This window comes from Lygodium microphyllum, chromosome 15, assembly GCF_053477565.2.
Source record: "Lygodium microphyllum isolate KBCC chromosome 15, Lygodium_microphyllum_v1.1.10, whole genome shotgun sequence".
NCBI classification, from domain to species: Eukaryota; Viridiplantae; Streptophyta; class Polypodiopsida; order Schizaeales; family Lygodiaceae; genus Lygodium; species Lygodium microphyllum.
The window spans coordinates 114,730,921-114,743,291 of record NC_141149.1 but is presented as its reverse complement, the minus strand read 5'-3'; the positions used below and the strand labels follow the sequence as shown (position 1 = coordinate 114,743,291).

The 12,371-nt window shown below is 40.0% G+C and overlaps 1 pseudogene; it reads left to right on the top strand.

Annotated features, from left to right (window-relative positions):
• The first annotated feature begins 11,589 nt into the window (after positions 1-11,589).
• LOC148024939 (uncharacterized) lies at positions 11,590-12,108 on the top strand (annotated as a pseudogene).
• The last annotated feature ends 263 nt before the right edge of the window (positions 12,109-12,371 follow it).

Here is a 12,371-nt window from a genome sequence, read left to right as displayed (position 1 = left end):
TAACTAGACCTGGTTGTTTACTTCCTTGTTGGAGAGAGCTAATCTTACTCCAATAGGTGCTAGCTAAATGGCTAGATTTCCCACATATATCACATTTAACATTTGGATAATTCCTAGGGAAATGTTGGCCACCACACCACTTACAGCTGAATCTTGAGGGCCCACCCTAATCAGGGCATCAACTCCCTATCAAATTCTGATGCTTCTTAAGGAAATTAACATCAACGACTATTTGTCTATATTGTTCACTAATTATATCAGTATAGTGCTTTATCATATCCTTAACTTCGTCAAGGACATTCAAGGCACTTGACTCATAGCCACAATCATCTACCTATCGTTCTATTGGCCTAACCACTTGATTAGGGATTGGCTGTTGATTCCCTTGAACAAAGGTAGGATTTATCATTGGGCATAGGTATGGTCACACTAGGAGGAGTTGGCAACTCCTTTCAGGGGCAAACTCTCTTCGAAAAGCCACAAAGAATAAATCAATCGTGGTTATGGTTCTAGCCTCTAGGCTATGATACCACACTACAGCTCGTCCTTTCAGAGTCATGTTGAAGAACATCACCAAGTGTCCTTCATCTTGAATCCCACGGTTAAACATTAACTTCTAGAATTCCTTAATGGGAAGTTCTACATCTTCCTCTGCTAACCCATTAAAAATGCATAGAGGAAACCCTAGGGCTAGCAAATTCGTTGTTCCAACAAGAATTGCAATGAGTTGCGCCACCATGGTAACAACCAGATTGGCTACAAGAGTTTGCACAACTGGAACTATCACTCCACTTGAAGTGGATAGACTGATTGAAAGGGGGGAACTACTAGAGCTTCCTCCCCCTAACGGACTATGCATTGAGCCAGGGTTACTAAGACCTTGCCCTTGTAAGGCTCGGCTTGATAGTCTTGTGAGTCTAGCTCGCTGATTTTTGGCATACACTAATGAATTGGTCCCAATTGATTGAGGTTTGGAAACCACCACTTATTAGCGGCTCTCGATAAATGCACTACCTACTGGGACCTAGAACGGGCCCCCCGACACACTGGCTATAAGCACTAGTCATGCCTCTCTATACTCAAGAAACCACACCCCCTCGATCCAACAATCAACCAAACCCTCACAATTCAATGATGATAGTCTAGAAAAAGAGTTGAAGGAGAGAATCGTGCAACTATGGGTTGAGATAGAAGAATATGATAGGAAAGAAGAAGAAAAAGAATTATTAGATGGAGCCATAGAGAATATCAAGGAAAAGGTGAGACTAGAAAGAGAAGAAAAGAGATAGAAGAGCAAGTAGAGTTAGCTAGGAAGAAATTAGAAGAGAAAGAAAAGCTAGAGTAAGATATGAGGAAACAAGTAGAAGAAAACAAGAAGAAGAAATTTAGGAAAAAGATTGAGCAGGTAGAAAGGGATGGAGGAACCAAGTTGGAAGAATAAGTATGGATAGCTAGGAAGCCAAAGGAAGAAGATAAGCTAGAACAAGGAGAAAAGATAGACCTAGGCAAAGTAGGCTGAAAAGAAGAAGGAAAGATAGAGAATGAGGAGAATGAGAATGAGATGAAGAAGGCGGCGAAACCAAACGCCAAGAAATGGAGGCAAGCCATTAGAGCCAAGATGAGAGATGAGAATGAAGATGCCTCCAAAACCCCCCAAACTCAACTTGTGGAGCTAAAGACGAAGCAAACAAAGCTTTTGATCCAAGGGGGCACATCCCACATCTAGCCAGCTCGGATCAAAATAGGAACCAAGTGCACTTCAACAATGGAGTCATTGGCTGCACCTTTGAGCCCGAAGAGGCAAACCCGGCTTAGTGCCATGGAAAGGAACCTTGCCAATTGAGCCCTAGAGAACTCACCAACTCACTCTTAAGGTGAATGTCTTTGGACTATGGAACCCCTTGGGACCATACTCAATGCTAGTAAGATTGAGATCTCGGCATTCAGGCCACAAGCAGTGCAAGGATTTGTCATCCCGATCCTATAGATCTATGACACACCAAGCACCACATATATGGGCATCACCCCAAGAACTTCAAGGATACCTCTACTTCTGCAAACCAAAATCAAGTCTAAGTGTGATGACTTGGTCCATTTCCCTCCAATAACCTCAACTCCAAATGAGGCTAAGAAGAGCCCAAGAGGTGCCATGGACCAAGGCCGCACCTTCTGTGCGAGAAGGCAAGCTCAACCAACCAGTTTGTCTAAGTTCAAAGCAAGCAAGAAAGATCTGGCAAGGAGGCCAAGAAAAACAACCTGAGTTCTTAACTTGGCAATGAGGGCAAAAGCATCTTGGCAAACAAACCAAGAGACCCAAGTCCCCACGGCCCAAGGCGACGGAATGAAGAAAGGGAGGAATGGAACAAGGAGCAATGCAATGGATTGCCTCCCTTAAGGTGTGGCACAATAGGGCTACAACCACACCACCACACCTTGCCCCCAATAGCACGACAACTTGGGACCATGCCTACAAAGCTTGGTATGCAAAGCCATAAGCGCCAAGCCACCTCAAGTCAGGGCATTGGAGCCAAAAACACTTATATAGGGAGTGGTAGTGACTCTAAGCTTTGCTTGGTTTCCACTTTACGTGTGATTCCCTATACTCAATGGTGAACCCTCATATGTGCAGTGTCACGAGGGTGTAGTCCTAAGATGTGCCTCAATGTTGTATCTTTCGATATCATGAATACAAAGATTCCTTATTGATATATCTTTTGTGCCATTCTGTTGTTCCTTTTTGTGCCTCATGACAAGTTATGGCTTGAAGTCCCATGAAGGTCTGTGACAAGGGGGGTGGTGCATGCAAAAGATTAATAATTGCTCACATGGAGCTTCGAATATTTGCCCTTGACTCCCATAGCTCTATGAAAGTGCATCGAAGTTATGGGCATCCCATTTGCCCTTAAATTAGCAATTATGCTAATCGATCCAACTCAAGTTTATTACTTTTATTTTAAAAATTCTTAAACAAATTAAATAAAATATAAAATTAAAATTATTTTTTTGGTAAATTATAAATTAAACATAACCTTTTGTCCATAATTCTACATTAACATTGAAAATTCAAATAAACATTAAAATTGATGTTAAACTATCAAAAACTAAAAAGTTAGATAAAAATTAAGTTTTACTTACAAAGTTAGATAAAAATTAAGTTTTACTTACATAATTAGTATTCAATTATAAATAATCATATAAAATTAAAAATTTAAATACTTAGAAGAAGTTATAAGTTAGAATAAATTAAAGTTAAAATTCAAATTTCTCTTGAGTTACTAGCAAAAATTACTTTAAAAATCTTGAGAAATTAGAAAAAAATAGAATTTAATTATATAGTTTTATGAAAAATTGTCATTGGGATTATAAAAGCTTTCATGTAGATTTTCTATCGAAACTACTATTTTATTAGCTAAGAAATATTAGTATTTTTATCATAGTAATTAGATCAAAATCTTAAAATTATTTAAAATTTAATTTCTTTACAAATAACTTGTGTTCAATTCACTTTATCCACTATTAGCTAATAACTTAGTTGAATGTAGTAAGTTAATTGCTTAGTTTTTTTTTCATGCTTCTTTGTAGCTAAAATTAATCAAACATCCTTTATATTTAAACATATGTGTATATGCACATGTGGATTGGACTCAAAGCTATGAGTTGATTGAAAATTTATTAATTAGAATAGAAATTTATCAAGATTATCTGTTGAACAATTAACTTAGATTAAGGTAATCATTATGTGGAAAGGACTGTTTTTATTCCATAAATTTGCATGCTTGATTTTTGTTGTTGGCAAATTTTTGCAATGATATTAATGATATCCATATCTTCGACTATGAACGGGATTAGGACATCGCACAATCCCCAAGGCCTCACCCAAAAACTATTCACTAAGAATAAAATAAAATTGCCTAAAGGCGATCAGCCCCACTGCTTAGGTATATGAGGTTGTCTGTATATGAAGGTTTTTCCTTATGGCAAGCAGGAACTAGTGGGACTCTAGTTGGATGATATAATCTCATATCCAGTCCTTTGATAGGGAAGAAAAACTATACAAGCCAAATGTGGTTTAGCATGGGACAGCCCGAAATAAATAGGGCAAGGTGGCAACTTGAGTTTTGAATTAGTTTGGTTGTTTGGAGCGAGTGTAAATATTACAATAACATAAATATCTTATTTTTCAAAAAAATATTTTTATGACTATATGTAAGAACGTGTTAAACAATCCTATGCTAAGATAACAAAGGAAGTTTTATTTGATTGTTTCATAGTGTGAGTAGCATGGTTGTTTAAAAAAATAAAATACGCTATGTTTTAATATGGGAAATAGGTCGGTGGTCTTCCTGACATAACGGTCCTATGGCTAGGTGGACCTAGTAAGCTAGGTGTCTTCTCACAAAAATTTAGGAAAAGAGTCGTGAATCGTGACTCAAGTCCTAGAACTCACTTACCACCATTTTTGGGATCAATGTAACATTATGCCTTACTCAGCTCCCCCTCGTTTCTCACTCTCATTGAACCAAGTGTGGTGCGTACCTGCCTCAAGTCTTTGGCAACTTGCACAATAATGACCATCTTAGCTCAATGCTAGTATGCCGCTAGAGACCATAGATGTCTCATTAGGAACCTATGGGTTGAATTTGATGGGATGAAGCTAGATGCTTCACTTACAAGGTAGACCTAGGGAGAGCCTACATGTTCATGGCTAGCATGAATAGCAAATCCCTAAACGACTACAAAATTAGCCTCCCTACAATTTAGGATTGAGTATTGTTTCAAGTGGTATCAGAGCATTAAATTTTAGTATGCTGTATGGAGAAAATGCTATTAGATTAGCAATTATTTTATTATTTTGATAATAATAATTACATTAACTTAAAATTAAATTCTTGTGGTCAGCTAATTAAAGCTCAAATTCTTCTAAGACCTCTTTAATCAACTTATCAGTCATGAGGTATTTCAAGCAATGTATACCTTGGCTCATGGATCGAGTGATTTCCACTTCTAACACAATGTTGCATTGCTTGCATTCAAAGCTACCTCTAGATCTGACTAGTCTAGTGTCCAAGCTAAAAGTTGAAAACTATGGAATGGGAACTACTAAATTGATGCCAAGAAAATAAAACATATCAAGAGGGATATCAAGAGAGCCAGTATTCTTGAGAAGCTTAACTTGATTGAAGCCTTTTGGTTCTTTGAAATGAAACACCCCCAAGCTCTTATATGTGTAAATAGGCAAATGGCCATATCAAAACTACCATGTATACTCATGGCTCACAAAGGTCATAAACCATAAAAATGCATTGGTATTCAGCCCCATAAGTCCTTTGTACCTAATCTCAAAATATCTAATCGACCTGATTATCCCATTACAGCCATGGATGTAAAAAGAATTCCTCCTCACAAATATATTGTTGAGCCTAATAAACTTATTTTCCCTATTTTTCATTAATACTACTTCAAGCTGCTAAAGCCTTGTAGATAAAAATATTTTCTAGTACCATAATAAAATATAACATTCATGATTGACTATTAGTCTCTAGTAATAATAAAGTGATAAAATTCCTATAGAAAATATACTTCATCTATGGGTCATTATTATTATTTATGGGAAAGAAGAGAATCACTATGTAAAACTTTAAGGAATAACATACAACACTTTTTAAGTAATAAAAGCTAAACACTCTTTTAGTCTCTTTCGAAATCTTATGCTAGAGGAATTTCATAGGATGTTCCCCTTGGTTTACCAACTAGGGTTGAAGTATGATCTCTAACTACATGGGCATCTTTTTTTTATGATGGACTAGAGCTTCATTCCACCTCACCACCAATTCTTCAATACCCCCCCCCCCCTCTTTGAGTTAACTTACCTTGTTGCAGTGTAGATTCAAAACTAACCATGGCATGACTTTCTAGTCTTTTGCACCATGTACCAATCTGCCCTTCATTCATGGGACTACTCTTGATGAGAAGACTTCATGAAGATATTGGAAAGCCTTTACTATCCCCTAGGGTGTGCTACATTAATAGAAGTTAGCCTTGGTATGGCATCTATTGCTTCATTGATGCCAAGAGGCTAGCTTACCTTGAGACTAATTTGAATTGAATTTGGGGGATGGAAGAACTAAACTTGTCAAAATATTCTTGTTTGAAGAACTTAGGATGAACTTTGTAATAAATGTAAATGATCATATCTATAAAGAGCGGTACTTATATGATCAAGCAACTAATATCCTACCTCATGATAAGATGGTATATCTAGATAGACTCAAGTGAAATAATTATGCATTAAGGGATTCCCAAAGTAGCCTAATCAATACCATATTCTCAAAATCTATGAGAAGCCTCAATGTACAAAGAAAACACAATAGCTAGTTTCCATGACTGATTTCTCTTATCAGTGTTTAAAAAGCTATTCTCAAGCTATGAACAATGTGAATATTTAATGCAATAAAACTTGAGCTTTTTTATGTGTTCTGTGTAAATTATGTAAACCCTTTTTTGGTACCCTCACCTCCATTTAATTTGACAGACTAGCAAAAAAAGAGATTTATGCGTAAACAAGTAAAACCTTCTAAGCTCAACAATGATGATCCTAGAATCAAAATCAATGAGACTTGGATCAAGCAAATGGAGGATTACTTTTTTGCTATTAGGACAAGTGTAGCCAAAAGTTTAGACAACTAGGCTATGATGGCATGACTCCATCTTACTAAAGAAGCTCATCTCTAGTGGAAGCAATGGTGCCAAGTCAAGGCTATCCATTGAGACCTTCCAAACCTAGGAACAAATCAAGGTAGCCATTTAAGGAAGATATCTATCCCTCTCCTACCAGATCTAGAAGATGGATAAGTTCTTCATCTTGAAATAGCAAGGGTTGACAATGGAAGGCTACTATTCCCACTTTGTTACCCTCTTAAAGTATGCTTTGAAGATAACAATGACACAAGAAATAGCTTGATTTTGCCAAAGCTTGAACCCATTGCTAAATGGGTAGCTAAAATCCATGAAACCCTACAACCTCGAGGATACCTATTTGCAAGCTCAAGCCTTGGTAGACTTACAACTTTTAGACAATCCCATGAAATGGAGATAGAGCCCAGGAGGAAGAAGCTTGGTGGTGAGAGCTATGGCGGATGGAGAGCAAGAGCAAGAGAGAAAGAGAAACTCAAAGTGGGAACTCCAACAACCACAATGTGTGGACAGGCCTTCCTTTATTCAAACTGTCACTAAAAGAATAAAGAATAAGTGACTGTGACGGGTGCCCGCCACCTGTAGTGTGCAGTGGCGGGTACTGTCAGTGTAGTAAAGTGTAGTAATACACGAGCGACTAGGCGGAGGTGCCTTTACCCCCAACAACCTCCCACTTAAAGGTGAATCTGCCCTAGTGAGAGAGAAAAGAAAAGAAAAGACAGTACAACTTGTACACATGTACAACAGGATGAGGAAAAAGACGTCATCTCATCCAATGCCTATCAATCTCCTAAGGAAGGCAAAGCACTCTGTAGTGAGGCTCTTCGTGAGCAAGTCTGTAGAATTCTGCTCAGTTGGAATCTTGACAAGGTCAACAGACCTGTCCTCAACGACCTCAGGAATGAAGTGATACCTCACCTCAATATGTTTCGTCTTCGCATGGAAGACCGGATTCTTGGCCAATTGAATGGCACTCATAGAATCCGAATGCAGTGTAGGCATAGCATCTGTCATACCAAGGTCTGCAATTAAACGGCCTAACCAGATAGCCTCCTTACAAGCCTCTATGGCTGCAATATACTCGGCCTTTGTAGTAGAAAGAGTCGTACACTTCTGCGCCCTGGACATCTAAGATATAGCCCCTCCAGCATAATTGAAGACATAGTCAGAAGTGGACTTTCTACTATCTGCATGTCCCGCATAATCAGAGTCAATGTACCCCACGACTCCTATATCCTGGGTGCCATAGCAAATACACATATCTGTTGTGCCCTTCAGGTACCCCATGATACCCTTCACGGCATGCCAATGTTTCTTGCCAAGTGTAGCCATATAACGGGCCACAATCCCAACTACAAAAGCAATATCTAGATGGGTGGCTATCATGACATGCATAAGACTGCCCATGATTGATGCATAGGGAATCTTGGCCATCTTGGCCCTCTGCTCATCTGTCTGTGGACAATCGGCCTGTGAAACGTTCACATGAGAAGGTAATGGACAACCAATAGGCTTAACATCCTGCATACGGAAGCACTCATCAAGGACTTTATGAATGTACTCCCTCTATGACAGATAGAGTAGTCCCTAAGATCTATCGCATATGTACTACGCATACCAAGTATATGAGAGCCTTGTCCCAGATCTTTCATCTCAAATCTCTTCTTGAGCTGAGCCTTAAGAGCATCTAGCTCCTCATGAGCTATCCCTGCTAAAAGTATGTCATCCACATAGAGTACCAAAATTAGTAAAGAACCGTCACGAGCTTTCTTTGTGTACAAGCACAGATCCATAGCACTACGGCTATAGCCCTTTGACTACATGAATGCATCAAACTTATGGTACCATTCCCTAGGTGCCTGCTTCAAGCCATATAGACTCTTCTTTAGCTTGCACACTAGGTGTTCCCTACCAGGGTTTGCAAAGCCCTTAGGCTGCTCCATGTAAATCTCATCATGCAAGTCCCCATGTAAAAAAACTATCTTGACATCCATCTGGTATAAGTCCTGGTTAAGCTATGCAACCAAAGCTAAGACTAAGCATAGGGTGGTTATCTTGACCACAGGAGAAAAGACTTCATCAAAGTCAACACCATGCTCATGCTTAAAGCCCTTAGCAACCAATTGAGCCGTGTATGCCGGCTTGGGGTGTCCAGGGGTACTTTTCAACTTGTATACCCACTTGCATGGTCTTTAGGACCTTAGTGACTAATGATTTTAGTCTTTTCTGACTAAGTGTGGATTTAGAGGACCTGAGGATATTGTCGCCCGATTCGGCAACGGGCAGTACATGCTGCCGCCGCCAACGGGTTAAAATGAGACTTGAAGCTTTTTATTAAGCTTCTCTTGAAGCTTTACAAGCTTAACCTTAAGCTTTATAAGCTATGGAAGAAATTTCTTATATGTTGAGGAAAAAACCGATGACTTCATGAAGGATCTTCCCGCGTGGTCCTTCGCTTGCAGAGGCCGGTCCCTCGCGATCTGAGTGTACAGCAGGGGGTTCTTAACTGCTAGGAACACGCTGGTATCGACCATTTGCCACGAGACTGACTGTAGAGCTCGATTGTTCTAGGAGCTCCGCCTTCGCGCAAGATGGTAAGCGATTGGAAGCTCTCGATCTCAACTTCGCTCTGATACCACTGGTGCACAGATCGGATGCCGTATGCATGCATAGTGAGCGTCAGAAGGTCCCCAATAACAAAAGAACTCTACTTTTGCACCAAAAACAAGGAAGAAAGCTTGCACGACATCAAGCAAAAGTCTAATTGGGTGCAATCTCCCCCCATGCCTTGTGTGAGTGCTCCACAAAGCATGTATTTTATATATTATTCATCTTCAAGCTCAAAAAATAGCCCAATTTACAATTAGCACGCTTTAGCTTTTGTGTTTGCTTTTGTGCCACTAAAGAATTAAAGCTATTGGGTGCCCAAGGAGTCAGGCGGTACCCAAATACAATGTCCAATACAAATATGTAAATCGTGTGCCCATGCGCATACAAAAATATTACTGGTACGTGGTTGATCACCATGCATGGGGGAAGATCATACCCAATCTTGTGCCATTCATGTCTCCTTTATTTATTTTTCTTTTGCAATTTGGGTTCTTCTTCAAATTTGGATTTATATGTGCAATTGTATATTGAAGGACTACAATATCCCCTCCTAGGTAAATGTAAAATCCTCATAACCATTGAAACTAAAAACTTGCCACGCATGATTTATGTGCTCTCGAGTCACAAGGATGTTGGAAAGGAAGTCCTACTTAGAAGGCCTTTCAAGTCCATGATTTATGTGCTCTCAAGTCACAAGGATGTTGGAAAGGAAGTCCTACTTAGAAGGCCTTTCAAGTCCATGATTATGCAATGTTCCTTGCTAGTCATAATGAATATACATAAGTTTATGAAGCATCAAGATAATTATAGCTTTTAGTCAAGGAAATCTTGCTTATTCCCATGGAAAAGGCAAGAGATCAACCTCCTAGTCAAACACAAAATCTAGTGAGGATACTATATAAATAATGGAGGTATTTCTTAAAGCACAAAAGGAAAAACAAAATCCACTCAATACAATTCCTTTTGGGATAGACAAGATAATTAATAGTGTTAAGAGTACTATAATAGCCCCCAAGCCTATCAAGACTAGATATTTCAAGGCTCCAATCAGGTTAAAGAGGAGATTGAGGGCAAGTCAAGGGACTACAATCGCAAGTGTCAATAGAGATCTAACAAAAAGTAGTGATGGGTCCCCAACGCCCTACTACAGGCTCAAGAATACTATGTGGGAAGTCAATGGATATAGTTGCCTAGACTACCCACACAATCACCTCCACTAACTATGACCAAAGCCTAAATAAATTCAAATAAGAAGAGAACTAGACCTAAATTTAAAACCAAGACAATGGCCAAGTTTAGCAAGGATTCAGAACTACCTAGGCCAATCACCAAAAAGCAAGTGCTTATCTATTGGAAGAAGATATAAGAAAATGTATCTTTTGAAGCATAATGGCTTGAAAGAGTTTCCAACTCATAAGAAAAATCGAAGGTGTTTGAGAAACTATCCACTTAAAAGGAGGAAACGAAATAGTAACATCCTAGTGATAATGCTCAGTCCAAAAGAGAAAATCCAAAGAGAGATGATAGAACCATCAAGTGTTGACATGCAACACAGTTCCTAGTCACCCAAATGTAGAATGCCTCTTAAGTCTAAAGAACCTTCATCACCTAAGCAAAAATGGGACACATAATAGTAGTAGCCTCAATCCATTACTTAGTACTCAAGCCATCAAAATGAATCTTAATGGGAAAAACAAAGAACAACTAAATGCAAGATTACAAGAAGCCAAATACATGGTCAAAGGAACACCGAAAACCACTAAGTCCTAGAATATTTCCAAGCAATCAAAGGACTTGAGTAAGCAATTATTCTTAATTGCTAACATTCCCAAACCCACCAAAATGGTAGCTATTACTTCCATAGTTTCGAAATGGAACCCAAACAGTCATAACCCCCTAGTTGCAACCAAACCAATCAACTCAACTAAGAAACAAGATATAAGCATCACAACTAAAGTGGAAGAGAACTCTAAAATCAATAGCATAGTTAAAATCAAGAAGGATGCAGATAATGCCTTGAACCAAGAAACCCGCTGGCTCCATGAGAGGATCCGGCGACTGGAGGAGATGGTGAAGACACTCACGGAAGAGAAGAGGGATCTCAAAACCGACCTAGACAAGCTACAAACGGAAGTGTCACATCTACGGGAGGCAAGAGAGGACACGGATTTCAAAGCGGACCTCCGAGAGGCTATCACGAAGGAATGCCAAGAGGACCTCCAGGTATGCATTAAAACCAAAGTTGAGGCTTCGAGAGAGGGATGGGAGGAAAAAATCAAAGCAAACATGAAGGAAGAATTAGAAGGGAATAAGGAGGGGTGGATTGAGGTAGTGAAGAAGAACATTAAGAAGGAGGTCCAGGAAGAAAATAAAAAGGAGGAGGTAGTCCGGGTTTAGGAGACCTTAGAGGAGGAGAGGCTTAGGAACGCGCGTAGATTGAACGTGCGTATTACCGGGCTTCCCGAAGGGGCCTCTCCGGAGGAGGACGCACGCGGGCTATGCACCCGACTAGGGTACACGAGCATGCCCTTTACTCAGGCATGGCGTGCAGGACGAGATACTACCAAGGTCAGAGCTCTGATATTACATATGAGCACACCGAAGGACAGAGCCGCTTTCTTTCGGAAGCGGATTTTGCTCTGAGGGATGACTGGGGCTCCCATCTTCATGGATGAGGACCTGACTCAGATGCAGATTGCACACAGACGAGCATGCATGCCACAGATACTCCAAGCACGTAGAGAAGGCCGTAAGGCCTTCTATCGAGATGGCCGGATTTTTATAGATGGACGCCCCACCAAATAGGGGGGCGTGGCCTATGAGACGGGGCAGAGGACTGTACAGGAGATCCCGATACGTGTGGCAGTTTGGAACTGCAACAGCTCCCTATGGTCACGACCGGACAGACTTGAGGAGATTTTACCCGACCATGATGTTATATGCCTCACAGAGACACATAAGAGCCTAGAGAGAGGGCTTCCACGCATTACAGGATTTGAGTGGGTATCTGCATACCGGGCTACTACTAGGCAGAGTACATCTAGGGGCTCAGGAGGGGTGGCAGTTCT